General features: G+C 36.6%; 1 protein-coding gene across 1 annotated transcript in view; it reads right to left on the reverse strand.

Moving 5' to 3' along the window:
* The window catches only part of myocd (myocardin), a 122399-nt gene that overhangs the window by 73078 nt on the left and 25265 nt on the right, over positions 1-24056 (reverse strand).

The following is a 24056-nucleotide window of genomic DNA, read 5'->3' on the forward strand; positions in this document are numbered from 1 at the left end:
ATCAAAGCCACACTGCCAATTTATAGCACATTCGACAAGCCAAAAAGCCACAGCACTGATAAAACGTTTGGAATCATGGAGTATAATACGTACTGTATGATGTAGTAGGTTTATGTTTTACAAATAAAACTTGTTAGTCATGAAACTTGCCAATATCTTTTACAAGTTAAGAAATGTTTCAGATGGGATGTATTTCGATTTTGTTTCTCATGTAAGTGTGCACCAACGTGAGGTCAAACCAAACAAAAAGAATTGAATATTCTGGACACGGAAACATCTGATCAAGCGTCTCTAACCACACAGACTGAAGAAAGACTCTTAACTGATGGGCAGCCCTTTAAAGCCTCCGTCACAGATGCAATCCTGCTCATTGTGTCTCGTGTGAGCGTTTAGGGATGAATGGTAAGTCAGTGACAGTTCCGCAGTAAAACATCACACAGGAGGAGCGCGGATGAACTAAAGGCCATCGTGATGCTCGGGTATTCATCATCACCTCTGTGTATGTCATAGTAAATCAGTGCTGTAGGAGCAAAACACTCTGTAATTACTGTTTTGGTTACTTGGAATTATTTTACACGTAGCAACTATCATACTACACTTACTACACGAAAATAATTGATATTTTTGAATATACATAGAATCACGGTTTCCACAAAAATATGAAGCAGCACAAATGTTTTCAATAATCAGAAATGTTCCTTGAGCAGCCAATCAGTATATTAGAATGATTTCTGAAGGATCATGTGACACTGAAAACTGGAGTGATGATGCTGAAAATTCAGCTTCTTAACACGTTCATATAGAAAACAGCTGTTTTAAATTGTAATAATATTTTGCAATATTACTGATTTTACTATGCTTTAAATCAAATAAGTGCAGCAGAAGAGAGATGTCTTTCAAAAGCATTAAAAATATCTCGCCAGTGTATGTGTATGCCCTTTAATACTTCAGATGATTTCTGACCTAATCCCTGTGACAAAGCTTTCATTTAAGGATTCATTTAAATGCAGTTTTATGTGGCATGTTTGCTTTTCTCTGTCATTTTTAATCTTTCTCTTCTCCCACTTTATTTCAAACTGACCACCAGCTGAGTTGAGCGATTGCCAAACGTATGGGAGGTTTTCATTGCTTGTGTTATTTATGTTGGTGTTTCTCCAGGACTTCCAGGGATGAGTTTTTGAAAGAATTAACACACTGATGATTTTTGTATGTTTTTATTGTTGGTGTTATTTGTTTTGTGATTTGTGTGGCTGCTTTCAGATTTCATCTGTCTGCAGGAACAATGAACAACTCCACTAATCTACGATGACAGACAACATATAAATAAAAGCATCGGAGAAAGGACGTGTTTGACAAACGGACTAATCAGAGGCCCTCGGGGAAAGCGAGGTGGAATCTGTTGATGTGTTAGTAACGTGACGTATTTACAGGCAAGTTTCTCCACAGTAAACGGACGCAGGGAAAGGTGTCGCAGCATGAGCCCAATGACTTTCTAACTGAGGATTTGGCAAGATTTTGAGCTTTTGCCATTCTATAATAAACAACGGCATGGGTATATTGAAAATATTTACTTCATTCTGCTGTGTGACTTATGGCAACACGGCCACTAAACAGAATGTCAGGAGTGTTATGGCGTCAGGTACCACGGCCTGTATAAATACTCTCTGTACACTTGTTTATAGGAAAACCCCATCTGGATTGAGCAGACGCACGGCTGACTTCTTCAAATGGAAAATATAACACAAGTGTTTGCTGAGAGAACTACAGCGGTGGACTGTCACTGACAGACTCCACGTTCATACCTCATAAACACATGCTGAGGAACAATCCACGCAGAAACATAAACATCCATGTTCATGATCATCATGTTCTCTAGCAGGACCTCAGGTCATCTGATGACCATCAGACAAGCAAATAATGCAATATTTGGAATATTTCTTATTTATTTTTCATCATAACTAAATCTATTTGTTTATGTCCAGGGGTGAATGGGATTTTAAATAATATTATTAATAATAATAATGCTTAATGTCCAATTGGTCTACTGTACTTTTTAAATAAAATGTAAAAACTACCAAAAATAAATCTGAAAGTATTAATAATAATTATTATTTTTATTTGCTTTGGGTAAAAATGTCAGCAAAATGCACTCATGTAATATAATACAATAACTTAAACATACAATAATAATATGTTGTGTACACACATGTTTGTGTGTGTGTGTGGATAATATGAAGAATAATTTTTTATTCCCAGCGTTTCAATTTAGTTTGAGATGTTCACCAACGGAGTATTGAGGTTATTAATAGCAGAATGTGCTAAACATCAGAGCAAACTTTTTTTGACTTTACCTTTTTATGACCGATGTGGTTTAGTCTACAAGGCCCTTAAAAGCTGCGGATGACGGGCGATGCATACAGTCGTCTGGAGTGACTTATGAGAGATTAGCTATGTAAACCGCTGAAGTTAACAGGTTAACCATCTCAACAAACACACAACACACAACTCACACGCCTGTAGCGCTGCCATGCTCTTAAATGACGAATCTGTGCGCATTTCCAGACCGAATCGTGTCCTATTAGACAAACCCTGAACATTTCAAACAGACGGCTCTGTGTTACAAGCCACTCTGGGCAAAAACCAAACACATTTTATAGTTGTAATGACTTAAACAGTTTACATTTCTGAGTTTAAGAATGCAGACTTTTCTTTAACCTGACCTTATGTGTTACTTTAAATGATCCTTTGCTTAAGTTCAGCACGGAAATACTCTGGTACCCAGCCGGACTCAAACCCAACGCACCCAAACTCCCATCACAGGCTGATTTACTCTCAGTATCTCCCCTGTGGGACTCATATGATCGGCCTGGTTCTCTGTAAGCAGAATTAGAGCTGAAGCACTTCTGTTCTTCTGGTTTATTGTGCCTAATTAACACGGATCAGTGACAACTGCGTTACACTTCACTGAAACACATGAGGGTTAAAGACCTTCAACTTACTGAATCAACAAATCAAAAATAACTCCATCAAGAAAAAGCATGAAACTGAGACGCCAAGACAGATTAACACAGTTTACAAGATTAAACATTCTAATCTCTTTATTTGCATGATGTGCTGATTAATTGAGCTAATCAATTTGGGTGAGAAATTACTCACCAAAAGATCATTTAAAGTCATTATTGTGATAAATGAGAAATGCGTTCACAAAAAAGTTGCTTTAGACAAAAATATTTTGATTCAAAATAGAATTTAGTACACACACTTTTAAGGCTTTAAAAATGTTTCATTCAAATGGCTAATTAACAAATCAAGTGAGTGTCTCTATGAATGAGTCACTGAATCATTGACTTGATTCATTCAAAACTGTGGATTTATTCAGTACTGAATCACTGCTGGGTGTTGATCAGAGACTCAATGGTTCTGCTGTGGCTTTGATCGGAATGATTTTCATTTGCAAAATTAAACAATCTTAAATATAACCCAATATGAACTTGTTGTTTACTGAACTGTTGTATAAATCAATTTCACATTAGCAGTTGAGCAGATATTGGGGAGAAACAGCACACTTGCTGGTGTGATATTGCTAAACTATATCATATTTTGTGCTCATATCTTGAATTTTAGGCTCATATTACTGCATTCTAATAGGCTTCATCACACAGTCAGTCATCCTGCATCATGTTCATCAGCAACTGGATCAATGTAAGATGCTGGACAGCTCTGGGTGGGGCGTGCGTTAAATGCCTTTATCATTTTAACTCTGTATTATTTTTTTCCATAATTTATTGGACCAAATTAAGTCGACAGCCTTAACCCTAACAGATAAAAGCTGTTGCGTTTTTCCTAACAATTTGTATATTACAATCTTCTTCATGAGTGATAAAGTGTTGAGATTCAGCATCACTCAAATCATCTGGAAATCAAGGGTGGCCAAAGCTCTCTTGTGTTTTATTCTCAATTAAGCAGATTCTGCTCCAGAAACTCATCAGGCCTGCTGTGTTTGTCCTTGTGTAAATTTCTTCCGTTCCCCCCTTTGACTCTGTGGTACAGATTGTTCTCTTCAGTGTAAAAGAGTGTCTGCTGATGCTGAGGAAGGGTTGTCGACCTTCAGCGGCACACAGTGTTTTCAGGAACACAACTGCTGATTTATCAGAGCCGTACGTGCAGATTTTTCACTTTATGAGAACAATAACTCTTACATTTTCTCGTAAAATTGACGACAGACTTCTGCATTTTAACTGTGTGAAACACTCTTGAGTCGTCTGCAAAATGAACATGAAGAAATAACACAAACTGTTAATGAAAATATGGCCTTTGTGTCCTTAATAAAATTCACTCTGGATTTAAAATCATTTGATGTGACTTTGATTCACTGACACTTTCCACAACAGGGAACAGAACAGGGGTGACAACTGTTGTTACTTAAAGGGGTGGTAAAGGTTTTTTTTGTTGTTTTTTTTAGGCTTGATTGTGTTTATGGGGTACAGTCTAACATGTGTAAATGCTTTGTTTGTTACACATTATTTTTTCACATAATTTACCTTTATTATACACAGCTTTGTCCCTTCTTGGATGTACACTCTGATGGAAGCCCCTCCCTCAGAAATACGATTGGTTAGCTGGCCCAGTGTGTTGTGATTTGGTAAACCACCAGTATGTGTTCAGAAATGCCACGCCCCTCAGCTCAGCGGCATGTGCTCTGGTGCTGTATTGTAAACAATGGCATTGCTGCTTCATCAATATTGCTTGTCAATTTGAGCCCGATTGAGACCCAGAGAATATTAGTGAAGAGGATCGCGCAGAACCTTACATGACAACCTTAAACAGGTTCTTACATGATGTTTCTCAATGATAGTTTTTTGCCTCATACTTTTTTTACTTTTACACTGTTATTTGTAAATGCTACTGCTTATGTTAGCTTCTAATATATGGTTTTATCCTGATTAAAGCTTTAATACAGCAGAATACATGATTGCGCTGTAGCATTTTTGTAACATTAAGTATTTGTCAGCAAGTATTGCTCACTACCATGGCAACCGTGTGTGCATCCATGTTTAACACTTCTTGTAGCTATGTGAAAAATATCTGTCTGTCTATAGTCTGTCTATTTATGTAAATTCCAGGGTTTGTGATGTCACCAACCTGGGAAGAAGCTCATTGTAGTCCATACCAGCTGCAACTGTAGGCATTAAACTGCCATAATTTTAAAAGACAATATCTCCAGTTGCATTGAACTTTCAGCATCGCAAGTTTGCAGATATTGTTTATCCTCAAACAGTGACATTACACACTAAAGTTGAAAAAGTGAAATCACAATCAACTACCCTTTCAAAAAACTTAAATGTTGACCATCAAGATCAAAAATACAAACTGGAGTTTATATGAGCTATTATATTTTCTATTCAATTTGCTTTGCTGTTCTTACAGCCCTTTGCAAAAATTGTGAAATATATAGTTTAGAACACTGGCAGTGTAAAATAAAAATAAATAAATAAATGAATTAATAATATAAAATAAAATAAAATGGCATTTAATTTCAACAAACAAACTAATTAAAGAAACAAATTAAAGAAAAATACTTGCGAATATCATGATGATGGTGGTGTGATGAGCACACAATGAAGGAGAACTACAAATAACAGTCTTTTAATAAATCCACAAGAGAAACTAAGAGAACGCACAGCACTACCAACACGAAACATGCGTTACAGGACAAAGGATCTCAGGAAAACAAATGGCTTAAATGAACAGAGACAAACGAGATAATCAATAAACAAAAGTGGAAACGAATGAGTTAATCAGAACACAGGAAATGTAGGTCGCAGGTAGGTAGAACAGAAAACACAATGAAAACTGGTGTTTTTTCTGTGGTTGGGCCTCGGTTATGGAAAAATCTGCCAATTATGATTAGTGGCACCTTCCCTATCCATTTTCAAGTCACTTTTAAAAACACACTTGTTCAACCTGGCCTACTAATATTCTGATTACATTGTATCACGGTCTTGATTATTACTCTATCTTCAGAATGTTTATCTGTCATTCCTTTTTGATGTTTAAATTCAAATGTTCTATTATTTCTGTTTTATGTGTTTATGGTCAGATTTTTATGTACAGTCTTGTAGCTGTTTTTAAATGTGCTTTATAAATAAATGAACTTGAACTGACTAGACATGTTACAGTGAGGTCATTGGGTCTTACCATAACCTGGGCAACAGAAATGGTTGAACCTGATGAATACAGTCAATTCAATTTAGACACCCCCCCCCACACACACTTTTTTTGTTTTTGTTTTTATTGAGAAAATGAAATGAGAATAGATTCAGATAAGAAATAAGGGCACAGCAGTTTGGTTCATCCTCATGGAAACTATTTAATCCTCACAGTGGAAGAATCAAACATCTGATTCATGTCTTCGCCCGATCTAAAACAACTCCATGGCCGCTGTCCAGTGCTTACTTTCAGGGACAGACTGTATAATATGAGTAAAGCATATCTGGAGTGGTTTGCTGTAAATAATGCTGTGTTTTGATGTCTAGCGTAGGGATGGCGGTGATAGTGCTTGTCCTGTGTTAACCTGCAGTGGCACAGACTTCATCATACGAGCCACCAATCATCCGCTGGAGCACAGGTTTCCCTGCGGCCACATGAATAATGCTGTGTGTGTTTAACCAGAGAAATAGAAAGCAGCCGTGTAATCTAAATACATAAGGTAATATAAATACTGTGTGTGTGTGTGTGTGTGACATTGAGCTGGAGCTCTGGCTCTCACGGTTGGCATCGGCACTGTTTAAAAAGCTCCCGGAAAGTTTACAGTGGCTGTACTTCTGCTGGGCTTTGTGTGACAAGCTTTAACGCAGCAAACCCATCTGCAGAAAAACACTAGGGACCTCCCTGGAATCCTGCGCTTCAGTTTCCATTCATGCGTTTCCACTCTTTGCTGATGTTCCTACTGGTGTCGATTGTCTCAATGCACGTTGGTCAGTCTCAACTCACTTCAGTCCCAAATAAAAGAGTGCATCAGTTTCTTACACTTAAGGAACTCATGCTTCCATTTCATCAGGAAAACAACCAATTGACTTCTTGCACAAAATCAGTGGTGTCCAATGTAGTTTGGACTGTGTGGACTTTCAAAATGTTGGGGTTTGACAACTTGAGGGCAGGCAAACAATGACAGAATTTAATTCTTATTGAATTCTTAGTTACAAACAATGACAGAATTTAATTCTTAAATGTAAAAAGATACTTTGTCTTTGAACTATTTTTTACAGAGTTGTAACTTTCTTAAATTCTTAATTGATTTTTTTTTATGTGATTTTTAATTAAAATGCATAAATACCCACTACATGTCAAACAATCTGTAAAAACAGACAAAACAATAGTGATCATGTAATGAAAAGAGTTAAGCACACTTATATTCGGCACGCCATCGTCTTTTAGTTTCAGTCTTTCTGAAAATCCTGCATCGCCTTGTTTGTAAATGAATCCACGGTAAAATGAGGTGAACAAAGGACCAAGTTCTTACTGACACAGTCTGGCACTTCATTACAAAATAAAGTTCATCAAATAAAGTTTATCATTTGGTTTCTGCACAGACCTGCATTTGCCACTCTTGTGCGTGAATCAGTGGGCGGGACAGTGATGTAGAAGCAGTTGTTGACCTTCTTCTGCAAAGGCGGTGTTTAGCCGCTCTATTACATCGTAAAGTGGCACATTCCAAAAGTTATTGGCAGACTGCCTTCAATATAAGCTGATTTTAGACTAACGACAAAGTTTTAAGTTCTGACACTTACAGAATGTTTGTATAGCACATTGTCCTCTTATATGTCAAAAGATCAAGGGATTTATGATTTCTCCGCTTATGACCCCTTTAAAGTGACAGTTCACATAAACCTGATCATTCTGTCATCATTTGATCCTTCCCCATCATGTCAATCCAAACAAAAGAAGAGATTTTTGACCATATAATGAAAGCCAATGGAGTCCAATGTTGTTTTAATCTTGTATATTCTTTTTGTGTTCATTGTGGCTGACAGAATTAATTGTTATTACCTTTAACCAATGACTAATCTAACTTTTACAAGGACAACTAATGTTTTCTAATGGATCTTTCTAAGGACAGTGGATGAATTTCTGCATTATTTTGTAAAGGAAATATGAAAAATGAAGCTTATGAAATCAGCAACTGAACCTAAAGGAGAGAACACTGTGATATTTGAACAGATAGAGTGCATGTTTTTGTATTGGAAAGCTCACATTCATGTGTTTCCATGCTTTTCTGAGCTTCCTATTGAATTTGAGGTGTGTTTTCACTTAAATACAGTGATGTGTCAGTTATGTTTAAAGTGAAATTAAATGGTTGGCAAAGTAATCGAATGCTTGTCAGTATATTGGATATGTGCATTCAGTCTTAAAGTGGCAGCAGCCTAATAAACCTGCGTCTGTCTCTGTCATTTAATGTTAATTAATCAATAGAAGAAAACAAGAGAATCATTCACTGCTCTTCACTGAATAACTTTATAAGAATTTATGTATATTTAATTCCTAGGCCCATTCAGTGTTTTACTCTTTCAATCTCTGTATAGTATGCTATTATTTTTATTAGGCTAAATTGTTAATTTCATTTGGTATCCTTTTGTATTTGTCCTATTTTTTGTAATTTTCTTTTTTTTTATTGTATTACTGTTTCAGCTCACTGTTGTTTGTTGACAGTGAAACTGCTCTGAAAGAACAGATGAAGGGGCCTCAGAGCCATTATGAAATGACCATTATGAATTATGTCATTATGAAAACATATTTGAGCATGACTGACCAATCAGGGTCAAGTATCACAATAATCACACTTCACTGGAAATTCCCTGTGGTCTACTGCTGCTCAAATTCAGATATAAATGACTTAATGCATGAGAAAAAATGGTTGAAATTTCAAAACTGTTGTGTTTGTACTGAGTATGTGTATTTATTTTTTGAGTCATGCACTTAACATAATAAACCAGCATATACAAATAAAGTCATGTGACATTTACAGAAGTCTTCTGAAGAAAGAGCTAAAGGTCTCTGAAACATTTCCAAACATGCATTCATATTCACACTCAAACCAGCTGGCGCAGGGATCAACTAAGAATTGCTGAGAGCTTAAAATGTTCAGTTAGGGTTAACCATAGACTGTAAAAAAAATTATGGACGACGCGTCTCCTCTTCCTCGCTCTATAGAAAAGTGAAGCCAAAGCATCTCAGTATGGCCGCTGCCATTTTGAGTAAAAGACATCATTTGGAGCCAGAGTCTGCGCAGTAGAGATTCGTTTGGAGCCAGAGTCTGCAAAGTAGTGTAGTGATGTGGAACCGGGTATTAAACTCCCGCCCAAACTTCTGCAGACCCAGTCAACCATAACGACACGCAAGTTTTTATAGCATCAAATTACTAGCTAAAATCAAACTTATGACAAAAACTAAGAATTTAACATATATTAGCGTGATAACAACTATCTTAAATGACCAAAAGAAAAGTGTATTGGAAGTGTAATTTTTTATTTTATTTTTTTTGACTCTAGTCCAATTCATTTACGTGGAGAGGGCGGGGTTTATGACCTGTACTGCAGCCAGCCACCAGGGGGGGATCAAAGAGCCCGCAGCTTCACTTTTCAGGACGTGTGAGGCACACACAGGGTTAACACACAAATGCATGTGATTAGTTATGTTTGGTTTTAACCCATTTATTTAATTTGATGTCAAAACTCTTTCATTCTGTTCTGTGTGATTTGATGGAAACATACACAGCATCCAAACCTAATAATTACACAAAGGTCACTCTTTCCGATCAAAAAAATGATCGGAAAAATATTCCTTGTGATTAAATATTTGAAGTGATTGACAGGCGTTTTTCAAACACACATCAAATCAACCAGCAAGGAAATAAACATTGTGTTTTATTTTTAGCGTTCTTGTGCCTCGTGTTCTTTTAGTGGAAGATTTTACACCAAATCTCTGTGATATTAGTGGATTGTTGAGTCACGGCCGGTGACCTCTCTGGCTGTTTAAAGAGTGAAGTAATGCGCTGTCCATTAGTAAACAGAGAGAGCAGTCAGGAAACAGTGACGGCTCATAGTCATTATGAGCAGCATTGAGCACATTCTCTGCCTCCTGTCATCTGGACCAAACCCAAACATCAACTCAAATCTGACACTTTCATAAGGAACGGAGTGTCATGAGTAAAAACAGCACTGCTGTCAATCACGCCATCCTATAGGCAGCGATCAATACTGATAGATTTTGTTCAAGTCACATTTATTCCTATAGCACTTCATGCAATACAGATTGTTTCAAAGCAGCTTCACAGAGATGATCAGGAAAATAGCAGAATTAATGATGGAAACTTAGCCAAATATTTGTGACCCTGGAGCACAAAACCAGTCAAAAGTCGCTTGGGTATATTTGTAGCAATAGCAAACAATACATTGTATGGGTCAAAATTATCGATTTTTCTTTTATGCATAAAATCATTAGGATATTAAGTAAAAGATCATGTTCCATTCCATTTTTGATAAGTAATATGCATTGCTAAGGACTTCACTCAACTTTAAAGGTGATTTTCTAAGTATTTTGATTTTTTTGCACCCTCAGATTCCAGATTTTCAAATAGTTGTATCTCAGCCAAATATGGTGCTATACTAACAAACCATACATCAATGGAAAGTTAATTTATTCAGCATTTAGATGATGCATAAATCTCAATAATAATAATAAAAAAACCTCATGACTGGTTTTGTGGTCCAGGGTCACATTTTTCTCTTCAAAGAAAGTAGCATCATTAATAGTGTCATTTCTTATCAACACAAACTCCAAACACATTCCTGTTCTTATTTTGAATGATTTACTATTTTAAGCTAAAATAGCTTGTCTTTGTAATGTTTTATAAAGTTTCTCCAAGGGGTCATTATAGTTAACTAAAACTACAAAAATGAATACAATTTTTAGTTGTATTTTAGTTAACTCAAAACTAAATAAATGAATAAATCAAAATAAAAGAAACGGATAGCAACTACAATATATATATATAAAAAAGAAAATCCAAGTATAAAAAAGATTTAAAATACTGTATTGCTATTGTTTACTTGGAAATAGATCAGATTACAGAAGTGTAATGGGTTGCAAATGACATTTCATGTTAAAATGTTAAAAAAATCTGCAAACTCAAACCTTTAAAGGGACAGTTCATTCAAAAAATGATCATTCCATCATCATTTACTCACCATCATATCAATCCAAACCGGCATGAATATATTCTTCTTTAAACATAAAAGAAGTGTTTTTGTCCATATAATGAAAGTCAGTGGGGTCCAGTGTAGTTTGGACCTTGCTGACTTTTTTTTTTTCTTTCGTTGTGCTTTGAACAACATGAGGGTGAGTAAATAATGAAAGAATTTCATTTTTGGGTGAACTATCCCTTTAACCTAGAAGATGTCTAAACTAATTTGAACTAATGGACAACTAATGTCCTCTAATGGATCCTTCTAAGGACAGGGGATGTGCTTCCTTTCATGCATTTCTGCATTCATTTGTAATGGAAATATGAAATGTGAAGCTTTCCAAATCAGTAATTGAATCCAAAGGACAGAACACTGTGATATTTAAACACATAAAGTGCATGTTTTCGTCTTGGAAGTCTCACACTGATTTCTTTCACGGCCAGAGCGATTACCTGATGAAAAGAAAGCCTAAGAATGACCGATTGCCTGCGATGAGTAAAAACGGAAAGTGAGCGGCGACACTCTGATGCACACCAGTGGAATCCGACAAACAAACAGTGAAGTGACATGTTGCAGGTGAGCCACGCTTTGACGAGGACCATAAGTGGAAAGATCTGCTGAAATTCATTTATGAATATGGCTGGAGTCAGTGCAAAGGAAAGAAAGAACAAAAGCCCTGTGCACCTTTGAAGAGTTGCCATTTTTTTTCCACCCTGGTGTTTGGGGAACATTTGTTTGAACGTTCATTTCAAACAGGCTTTCCTTCACGTGTAAGCTGCCGACTCGGCCTTCGTCACCTCCACCTCCCACGACATCCATAGATCACTTCATATCTACAGAACAATCCACATCCTCCAGCATGAACACATGCCGTAAATCAATCACAGGAAATACGGCTGTAAATCAGGGTTCAGTTCTGGTGAACTGAGTACATTTGCACTAAAATAATTGTACTTTCTACATGTTCTTTCATTTTGTCATTTGATGGGTTAGTGGGATCAAATATTTTGATTGTTTAATTGTGTAGTTATGTTAATATTATTATTCTTTATTGTTTTAAATTACTTTTTTTTGTTGTGTTTTTTTATCTTATTTTCTGAGCTGCTCTTTTCCATATGATGGAAGTAAATGGGAACCAAGGGCTGTCAAACTCCAAAAAAGGCAAACAATGTCAGAAAAATGTGATTTCTTCATATTCACGTAGATATCATTCTTGCCAGAAACTTCTTTTGGTTTCTTGGATGTCTAACTTCTAATGTATGATTTCTTGGTAACAAGCTTGTACATGTTTTACTGGAAAATAGTCAAAGATAGAAAATTATTTACTCCGAGATGGTCATTCTATCATCATTTATTCTCATAATCTTCTTCCAAACCTGTATGACTTTCTTTCTTTGTTTCTTTTGTGGAACATAATAGAAGATGTTTGTCAGAATGTCTTTTTCAATGTAATGAAAGTGAATGGGAACCATATATATACACACACACACACACACACACACACACACACACACACACACACACACACACACACACACACACACACACACACACACACACACACACACACACACATATATATATATAGTTTTTGTCCATACAGTGAAAGTCAGTCGGGTTCAAAACAACTTCAGATCCCAATGACTTTCATTATGTTGACAAACATTTTTCTTAATTTTTTTTATTTTTTTTTTATATGTCCCACAGAAGAAAGAAAGTCACACAGGTTATTAACAACATGAACACTATTCACATTTAGATCATTTCATTTTTTTTTTGGTGAACCGTTCTTTAATATGCAAATTCTTGAAATGTACAGGCCATTTACTCACATTTGGTGTTAATTTTGGCCTGTTCTTCAAAGTGTTGTTTCATCATCGGTCTGATTGCAGAAGACTAAATGATGTTTAGATTACAACGATATCCTTCGCAGGAACATGAACCCATGACGTAAGGATCATCTGATTCTCCTGTCTGAAATGTATTATTATGACAGAAAAAACAGCTCTAATTTCTAAGGAACAAATTCCAAATGTAAGTTTAGAAGAGGCCTAAATAACAAAGTACTAATATGGAGAGTCTTGTTTGTCTAATTGGCAAGCAGCTGTGATTAGTAAACAGTAAAAAATGCAGTATTCCAGAAGAAATGGCAGAGTGAAGGTCACCAGCATTATATTTTGTTAAACAGCACAATGTTCTAGCGCCTCGCCAGAGAAGCTGTAAACTGAGATTATTCTGCAGTTTGATAACACACAGGCTATTTCCACTCCAGCACTGTGAATATAGCACTGCCTTATAAGCGTATGGCCTTATATATTCACCTCACGCGTGATTCTTCTCACTTCAACAGTCAGATGAAGAACTCAGTGTGCAGATTTTGTGGAAAATGCACACAAACACACACCCATGCCATCTCTGCATACACACATACTCACGAATAAGAGCTGTGGTCAAACGTACGACACTGTGTCTGTGTGTGGAAACCGAAGAGCACGGTGACGCGTGTACAGCTCGCTTATCTGCTCTTCACTTTCTTTAATTTATCCTCAACCTCCAACACAAGTAGAACTCCTGCCAGTGGAATGAGCTAAATCACATAAGGAAACAGCAAATCAGAAGCTCTAAGAGCCCAGAGATCATCCACACTTACACCAGAGCTGTGAAGATCAACCAAACCATCAGCATTTGAAAGTACAGGAGCATTTGAACTGAATGGAGCTGAATAATGACACTGACTTTGCAACATTAACACATTGCATGCTACTGAACTATTTTTATTTTTTTTTTATCGTCACTTAAATGTCTGAAAATAACAGACATGTACATGATGGACAAGTGCGCATGTGAAATAATGTGCATTGTCCCTTTTAAAATAAAGATTAAAATAAAAAACGAGGAGGCTAAAAAAGTAGACATGTTACTGTAGATAAACTATTATATAACTTAAAATTAACTTAGCATGACAATTAAAAAAAAAAAAAAGCACATTAAAAGTTACAAAAAAAGAAACAAACAATTAAAAACAATACTGACAATTATAATAACAAATTATTGATAAATAGTTTCAAGGTTTCTTGCACAATTTTATGTTAGGAGCTTAAAACACTTTTACCACACTGCATGGTTTGTAAATGAACACATTTAAATGTCTCATATCCAGCTCCATATGTTTGGCTTTTCAGACGCAGTAAACTTGCTCGGTAGCGCACCCGGTACAGCACTGCACTTGCGATGTGAAGCACTCGGGTATGTCGGTTAAACACTAGTGATGATAAAAGAGCTCAAAGACTTGTGGAAGCAAGATAAAATTGCATGATTCCTTCAGCAAATGTGTTTTTATCTCACATTTGATTTTGTTAGCAGCACTATCGGTTAGGTTTAGGGTCGGATTTAGTACTAGTAACTTAGTAGTACACAGTCACATTTCAAACTGTTTTGTAGAAAACTGACCACAGTTTTTAGCCATACTCCTCTACATCCACTTTAAAACTGCTGTGAAACAGAATATTATTTTTGCACAAATGTTGGCCCAGGCACATATTTTTGTCTTATAATAAAAGTGAAAAAAAAACAAAAACAAACAAACTGTTCACCGTATGGACAAAAAACACAGAGATAAGTTTTTTAAGATTCTGTACTTTTGTTTCTTGTATATATATTGGTAAAATACTGGTCAGTCTACTCTTTAGATATCAAGCACACGTTTGAAGTCCTGCCACAGAAACCACAGCTGTAATGAAACGCTTTCTGACTTTGCCTCTCTAAATACTGAAGTTGTCAAATAAAATATCTTGTTTCACACTCCAGCATTTCATAAAAAAGCTTTAAAGCAGGAAAATGCATGGCAACTATATGTGGCCTAGCATGTCATGCAGTACCAGGACAATCTCGGTCTGTTTTCTAGGGTTCATTCTCTCAACACGGACTCACTGAACATAAACGGCTCCGAGTTTCAGTGAAACGCTTTGACCCTCTTGTTGATGATCAACTTCTGACCCGGGATATTAGTTTCACTTGAACTCTACAAACGGAGAAACGGATCAGGGCTAAAACCACGAGCAGCGAGTCTTTGTTTAATATAAGCATGAGAGTGACAGAGCTGTGAAGGAGTCGAACACACCTGCCATGTCTCTAATGAACACAACACATTTAGACGTGATGTGACGGAAAATGTTTGTTTGGGGTGAAAAATAAATGCATTGTTTTAACACCCAATAAAACTCCATCCACACACAAAGCGGTCAAACGCAATACAAAAGAGAGGCTGCTTTTGTGTGGCCAGGAGGAGGTTTATACAGGGCACATAGTTTAAACAAACGTAAGACTCTCTGGATCATTATTTCTGCTTGGCTCGCTCCTGCAGGACTTGTAAAAGAGGATGTGGCGCTTTTACAGTATTTCTTTAGCATGAGTTAAAAGGCCAACTGGAGAAGCTGATTTATTTCATTATTCCACATTCAACAAACAAAAGAGGTGACAGAAGAGCTCGACGGCTCCAGTCAAAGCTTGTTTTCATTCAATCAAACTATCATTTTCATACACTAGAACATGTTAAGACTTTAAAAGCTGTTTCACTGGGTAAATTAGTCACTAAACAGTTTTCAGCTTGTAATGAACGATGACTGACCTTTGGAAAAAGTTTGTGGCACATCATTTACTGAAATTCTGAGGACACTATTTTTATGATATGCACCGGAAAAAAAAAATGGTGTACAAACGATTTTCACGCCGAAATTTCTAGTAAATTTCACAAATAATTACAAAAAAAAAACTAGTAACATTGACTTAAACATGAGATTTAACAGTAGAAAGACTGAAAGTCTTCAATAATGTTTGTTTTTGTTTTAATTTTTCACAATGTGGTGTATTGTAAAATATTCCTAGTTGTTTCATGAAACTCTAGATGGCACAGGCTTATGAGGTTTTAATGTAACTGATGATATCCACTGCGTTAAATGACTTGGCACAAGCTGACAGGTTTATCTGCTTTACATTTAAATGGCTGGTTAGCATTCACTTGAGCATTTGCAGCATGCTTTCAGAGAAACCCTCCATCTTCCCCAGCTCCACCTGTATAGATCTGCTACAGGTTATTTTATATGCTATTTGTGCAGCAGCTAAAACGACTGACAGCATGAAATGTTTTTCTCTTCAGTTTCTCCATTATGAAGCCGAATATTCTCAGAGTCAGTCGGCTGGTGGTTTTGTGGTGTGCTGATGCTATAAACAGCAGGATATGGGACAGTGCTTGTGGCTGCAGCTGCTTTTCATGTGCAATTCCTTTATTTGGCCATTTATTTGCTTTCAATTTGCAGAACTAAACCAACATAATTACTGCATATTCAGTCCTGAGAAAACCATTGTATAAAAATAGAGATTTGTCACAATCAACGGTCATGTGACAGTAAGGATCACACACACACACACACACCAACACACACACAAATCACCTCAATAGCCCTAACAGTCTAACTCTCCTGTCAATCACCTGTCACTGTTCAGCAAAATCATTACCAGGAAAATAATTTCTTTTGTAGTTTAGCATTACAATAGAGCAGAAATGTTCTGTTAAAAGGGGAATGCATATTGTATAATAATTTCTAGTATGCAGTACATGAATCATAAGCTCTAGTTGCAGATCTCTGCGTCTGGAATCTTCTCAGTGGAAAGTGACCTGGTGAAAGTGATGCTTAAAGTTCTGTGTCGTGATGTCAGCGTCTTAAAAAAGCATGACTCATCTGGATCCTCGAGTGTCTTCTAAACAAGCAGGACCTCGATGGCTTTACATAACTGTCATTTCAACACATGCTTTAATGGCAGTGAGTTAAGACACGACCAGTGAGAGGAGGGAGGCTTTCTCTAACGCTCACAACGCTGTTAGAAACACAAAATAACCGCTAGTTCAATAGTTCATCCACATTTCTCCTACTATTTTCAAAAGCTGGGTACAATTAAGTGACATTATTCTCCTCACTCCAATTAAAAGGAAATTTAAAAGTGTAAAAGAATTAACAAATTACCACAACTTTGATAAGGATATTTTAGAGTTTTTTAGTATTAATTTATTAATAATATATTATGTGAATTGAATTGAATTAATTAAAAGTGTTCATTAACTGGAACATTGGGTGATAATCTTTTTCATCACTTTGACAGACACTGCTAATAGTAGAAATGAAATAATATTACATTTTAAAAGGAACCTGGAAAAAGATGTGAGGATTCGGGAGAAAAAAAAAAGATTCTTAATGCATTGAATCTTAGTGAATTATTTATGGAATACATGGAAAATTAAACCACAAATGTGCAGTATGTTGTCTGCTTTCATATTGTTATAGCACAATACAAGGAAAACTGAAAAATAATCAGCAAGAAACTGAATAGAGCTCTTGCACAGATATTCTTGTTATTAAATTGCCAAATGTTATTCTCCTGACTTCCTAAATAGAACACGAAGGAAAATGTACAGTTCAAATTGATGGATTAAGGATTATGTGTAGTGTAGCCTTATGATTTGGACTGATTAATTTCAGTCAAACTTCCCCATACTGGAAGAGCCTCATAAAAATCTAAATCACAGTAGACTCAAAAATCAGAAGAAACCTACAGAGACACATTGGGAAGAAGTGCACAGGATACTTCTGTATTTTGATGAGTTCTGGTCTGTAATCCTGACTTCCTCTGCCAGAGCCACATCTTGCAGAGGCCTCGACTAATAGCTTTCTTTTCAAATGACCGCTTTGGTACTCGACTTCAGAGGGGAGGCCCAAGCATGAAATTCAATTACGCAGCACACGCTCGGCGGGCCGGTCCAGAGCTGCCGTGTTAATCCTCAGCATGACCACAGGATTTCCATCTCAGTCCAGATCTACAAACACGAGGAACGGCCTGCTACACGATTGACCGCGGCCTGCCATGGGAAGCGGATCAGTGTGTGTGTGTGTGTGTCCTCAAGGAAAAACACAACAGCAACTTCAGTAGGAATGTGTAAGGAGCGTAACATTGAGTAGAGACACTGATAGGTTTGTAAATTAAATATGCTGACGGAGTGAGCAGAACATCACGAGATCATTGTAGTGCTAAATGAGAGCATTATCATGTGCTGAGGACAATCATTTAATATTTGATTCTCTAATAAATGATTTATTTGTTTTAACAATGAGAACCTTCTTTGTTTGTCACTGACTAGCTTGAGAAACAGACAGTGATGAATTCAGATTCAGACAGTGCAGGTATTATCTTGTGGATTTACATCAGTTACTACAGTTATGATGTACATTGCAAAAACGCTAGTACAAATATCGAAACATTCTTAAATCAAGATGTATTTACATGGGAAGGAAAATGGATGCCGTTTTTTTCGTCTTGTTTTCTGAAGAAGTATGAGTTTCTGCTCAGAACAAGAACAAATATCTGCCAGTGGGGTCAGAAAAGTAGATTTTTTTCTGATGCCATTAGCAGCTATTTGTTCTTGATACATTTGTTTTACATTTTTTCAGAAAACATTTTGCTTTTCCAGTAAATGTGTCTTGATTTAAGAATGTTTTTATATTTGCACTGGAAAATAATTCTGAGGAAGGAAATTTTTTTTTACAGTGCAAAGGTTTGGTCAAATATGTTGAGGAATTTCGCAAAAGGGCGAAAGATTTCCACATGCAAATTCCCCTTGTTGACTAACAGAAAGCTGCTTGGTTTTAATTCAGTGTGAGCTGTGCTTCATGCGTCACTACACTATCGACAATGAACAACTGAATTGTTTTTGACCACAAAAGTCTGTGAATGCAAGTGACAAAGCTTGTACTTTTTCAAAATGAAAAAATAAATAAATAAATAAATAAAATTTTGTTTCTGCACATGTCAGATGCAGATTCAGATAATACTGTGGACTTGCATCGTGTTCCGAACAAAGAAAGACTTCGTGAAATTCGACATTCCACAAAAATCTGATTATAAATTTTAAAGTAAATCTAAAATGGTTTTGTTAATGTTGCAGGGATAATCTGATATGTGTTTCACAATGAATGAAAATAATAATAAATAAATAAACTAAATAAAATTGAGTCTGATAGGCAAAAAATAATATTTTTTGAAGCCTGTATGAACAAGGCTAGAGCGGTTCAGTAGTTTAAAACTGATTTTGTGTATTTTTGTGTTCAAAAACAAACGATTTCAATTGATACACCAAAACTGCACCCTGTCTAAATAAAGCTGCTGTCTTCTATTAGAAAATGCTAGTCCTCCAGGTTCCTCCAGGTTCCTCAGCTCATGATTATGAGAGCACAGCAGGGCCGTCTGAGACAGAAGACCGCTGGCCGTCGTCCCTCACACTGGTAAATGGCCTGCAGTAATTAGACTTTAACTCGTTTGGAGTGAAAACACTGTCTCTCTTAGTCCCTGAAGATGAAGCCTGGCCGCGTCCGCTGCGCTGAGGGGTCAATGGACGGACCGCCAAGAAATGCAGAGGAGGTTTCCTGCCCGGATCCTGAGTGGGAACATTCGGGACAGAAAGCGTTGTGTTCTGTGTCTCAAACGTGGTCCAGACGGATCCATGCTGAATGCGGAGGAATCTGAAGACAGGTTTTGGGAGTCAGGCTCTGGTCTGTCATTATGACTTGATTACCCACCACTGGAGGTTCGTGTCATCAACATGACATGATCTCAGGAGGCTTCTGAAGGCCTCCAGACTTTAGTCAGTCGCAGCCAAACAACTGAGAACCACCGAGACTGTGTTCAGTGAGAGAGACTAAAAAATCGAATAAATATTCATTTTACAAGTTTACTCTGCAGATTCATTCATACTATTGACACAGTCCACATGACTTAAAAGACAATTTCCATCTAAAATGAAAATCTTGTCATGATTTACTCAAGTTCATATTATTTCTTTCTGATGATATACACAAATTAGAGATGCAACGGTATGAACATTTCTTATCACAATTATAGTAAACATTTTTATCACGGTAAATCGTTTCACCAAGTTTTGTGTGTAAAATCAACAAACAATAAATGAAATGACTTTCTGCTTGCATAAACACTAAAACAATAACATTACCAGTGACGGCCGGATTTAAAATGACAACATGACTGACAACAGTTTATCAAATAAATGCTTTCAAATAAAGCTTTGAAAAAGTTTCATACAGTGGTAAACCTCACATTTTCTTTTAAATAAGTCAAAATGATAAATGATTAATAAATGATTATATGTATTTTATCTGCTCCATAAATAATTCAAGATACCTTATTTGAAATGTTTAAATGTGTAGAATCCATGTGGATTTAAATTTTTGTAAGTTTTCTGTTTGGTAAAATGGTGAAGCAGAAGTAGATTTACATCGAGTGCAGATGAAAACAAAATGCTATCGAATCTTTTCTGAAACCAGTCAGAACCTTGGTACATTCATATAATTAATTAATTTATATTCTGTATTCCCTTGCACTCATTTAAAACCTCCGAGCTTTCCACCATGTTTCTACACAAAACAAACTACTCTGCGTGCAGTGCACACAAGAGACTACTTAAAACTTTATGTTGCTTAATGCTGGACAGTGCATAGAATACGGTTTTAATGATAATTAAAATATGAAATCAACTAGCTTGTCATGAGTGTTTCCCTAAACCACAGTAACTTTGCTGTCTTATAGACTGCCATCTGTGCGCCCAGACCCAAAGCATGCACACATAAGGCCGCCTCTGAAGCAGCCAGCGACTACAGAATTGTTATATTTTGTGCCTTATTGAGCGTAAATGTCCAAATACATACAAAATTATGTCAAAATGCATGTGCACAAGGTCTTAAAGAGACAGCAGCCTAAATAAACCTGCTACTGTCTGTGTCATTACTGTCTATCCAGACTATTTTTCTACATCAGCTGCTGAAAGGCCTCTCTAATGAACGCCCATACGACAGTTAGAGGGAGATAGAGATTACGGTTTATAAAGTTGTAAATATGGATATTTTTCTTACACCAATGCATCGTTTCACTTCAGGATGCCTTTATTAACCGCCCGGAGCCACGTGGAGCTCTTTTTATGATGGATGGATGCACTTTATTAGACTTCAAAATCTCAACAGCCATTCACTGCCATTATAAAGCTTGGAAAAGCCAGGACATTTTTTTTTTTTAATGTAAATCTGATTGTATTCATCTAAAATAAGAAAGTCATATACACATAGGCTGGCTTGAGGTTGAGTAAATCATGGGTTAATTTTCATTTTTGGATGAACTATCCCTTTAAATCCAGTGACACAAGTTTGCAATGTTGGCTTTAGGAAACAGAATCGTTGAACTTTGTTGTGGCTAATGATTAATAATGACTGTTTACTATTGTCTTTTTGGAGCTGCTTTACAGCAGAATAAATTCTGTTTACTTCATTAAATTATTATTTTCTTGTTTATCGGCTTTGAAACAATGTTGTGTAAAGCTCTATAGGTAAAAAAGAGGTATAGATGACTTGACTAATGATGCATTTGAGACCTGTTTTTTGAATCAGTCTGCACTCTCAGAATTTACTGCGCTACCCAAAATTCTAAAAATCTCCTTTGTGTTCCATGGGAGAAAAAAAATGCAAAATGGGGTTGAAATGACATGAAAGTGATTAAATAAGTTTTTTTTTTTGCACCACTCCTTCAGCATGTTCCTTGGAGACTCTTATCTGATTCTTTGAGTCGATGGGAATCCCATTGAGTCTCGGCGGGAGTGAACCGAACACAAATCTCAGCTGATGTTTGGGGTTTAAATCAGTCTGCTAAACGTGAGCTCGCCTTGCTGTGGCCTTTTGCGCAATGCAACTGCTCTTATTTTAGCTGATCTAAATGTAGCGATGATGGACGACGGTCAAACAAATGACCCTCGGGACGAGTCTAGAACGGGGGGAAACCCCTTCATAAGACGTCAAACGAGTGGCGAAGAGGACAGAGGGTCTGTGGAGTGGCAGCTGGGAAACGGGCCGGTCCGATGTTCTCTGCTCATCCTGTGGGAGTCCAATGAAGAGCAGAGCAAAGATGCCAGCTTTGGTTCTCCCAGTACACAAACCAGCCTGAGAGAATGCCATTCATCAGTTTTCCAGACCTGGAGCTTCAGTATTCGGGAAGTTCAGCATGAGACATTTAAAGGCTCAAGGGAAAACAGGTCTAATTACACACATCCACATTCCCAGCAAATATCCCAGTCTATGTCGTATATGCTTGAGTCTGCATGCTAATAAACTCAAATCTGGCAGTAATATTGCACTGTGAGTGTTTATGATGTTTGCAATTTCATGTTCATAGAAGACATGAAACTCTTCAGCCCTTCAGACATGGCTTTTTGTGGTTTATTGGGAAAGAGAAGTGCTGTAATGTTTTGATAACCTTTCAGACTCTTGTAATCCCGCCACTGATGGCTTGAACATCATAAGCAAGTCCGCTGCCCTTCTCTGAGCTATAAATCATAAGTTAGGACAGGAATTAATGGGAAAGCAGAGGCGCTCCTGTGAAAGCGCTGCAGATGAGATGAAGCTCGTGTCTTGTCTGTGTGTGTGTGTGGGAAAAACAGAGAGCGGCAGGAGAGTCAGATGGGTCGCTGGGCTCCCAGACGCCCGTCCCGCTCCAGTCCGCCGCGTTCTGCTCTCTCTGTTCGGCTGTACGCGAGGGTTTTACGAGGAAAGGCTGGATGCGATTAAACGGACGGCGGTGTTTCTGAAGCTGACAGCTGTGTATACATCCATTATACACAAACAATTCACAGACCTGAACGTCAAATTCAACAAGTAGCTTTTCAAAACTGTTTTGAAGACATTCCCAAAAAAACGCAGCTGAGGAGCGCGGGCGTGTAATTCAATGCAGAAATATTTACATGCATCTAGTGCATACAGAGACGCAGAAACACAACATCCCACTGATACTGTACTGATTTTGTGTTCAGATTCACACACACTGCACACAGCAGGGTTACAGCAGTTAACTACAACTGAAACTAAAACCAGAGAGAACCCATTTCATTACCTCAAATAAAATGCAACTGGTATTTTTAAATATTTCATGCTAGTTAACATTCTTTTTTAGCTACTTGTCAAGGAAAACTGTAAAAAATGCATAAAATGGGGCACAATGTACTTTATTAATATGAAGCATTTTTACTGATTTTTTTTTTAATTTTTTTAATTGCATTTAGAATTTTGCACTTAATTGCATTGTGTTTTAGGGTTAACTGAAATGTCCATTAAATTAATGGATGAATTACCTGTAGCCTGGTTTCTGTCACAGATGGAGTTTTGGTTCCTTGCCACTTTAGCGTGCTTAGTTGGGGACACTTCATTTCTTATAATATTGTCAACTTGATTGCACAGACACTATTTGAAGAGAACTGATCTGAGCTGGATGGTGACATCACTGAAAAAATGATAAACTGACTTTGAACTGACATATACTTATGTGAGCATGATAAGCATGTTTTTAATTTGTGAATTAATTCAGTTTGATATTTATTGGGGGCATAAAATCAAAAAAATGTCATTGTGATATATACTTAAAAAAAAACAAAAAACAGGGGTGATTAGTTCAGGACAGGCTGTAATATATTCCCTTAAAATTTAATGAATTAATCATTCATGATATTTGAGAAATAAAATAAAATAAAATAAAATAAAATAAAATAAAATAAAATAAAATAAAATAAAATAAAATAAAATAAAATAAAATAAAATAAAATAAAATAATGGACATTTCATTGTGGACATTTCATTGTGATATATATATATAAAATATATATATGCTGCATTCCAGGCAGGTTTTTGAGCCTGTAAATCACAACTTTAAATCACGACT

The sequence above is a fragment of the Cyprinus carpio genome, chromosome B12, assembly GCF_018340385.1.
Source record: "Cyprinus carpio isolate SPL01 chromosome B12, ASM1834038v1, whole genome shotgun sequence".
Taxonomy (NCBI): domain Eukaryota; kingdom Metazoa; phylum Chordata; class Actinopteri; order Cypriniformes; family Cyprinidae; genus Cyprinus; species Cyprinus carpio.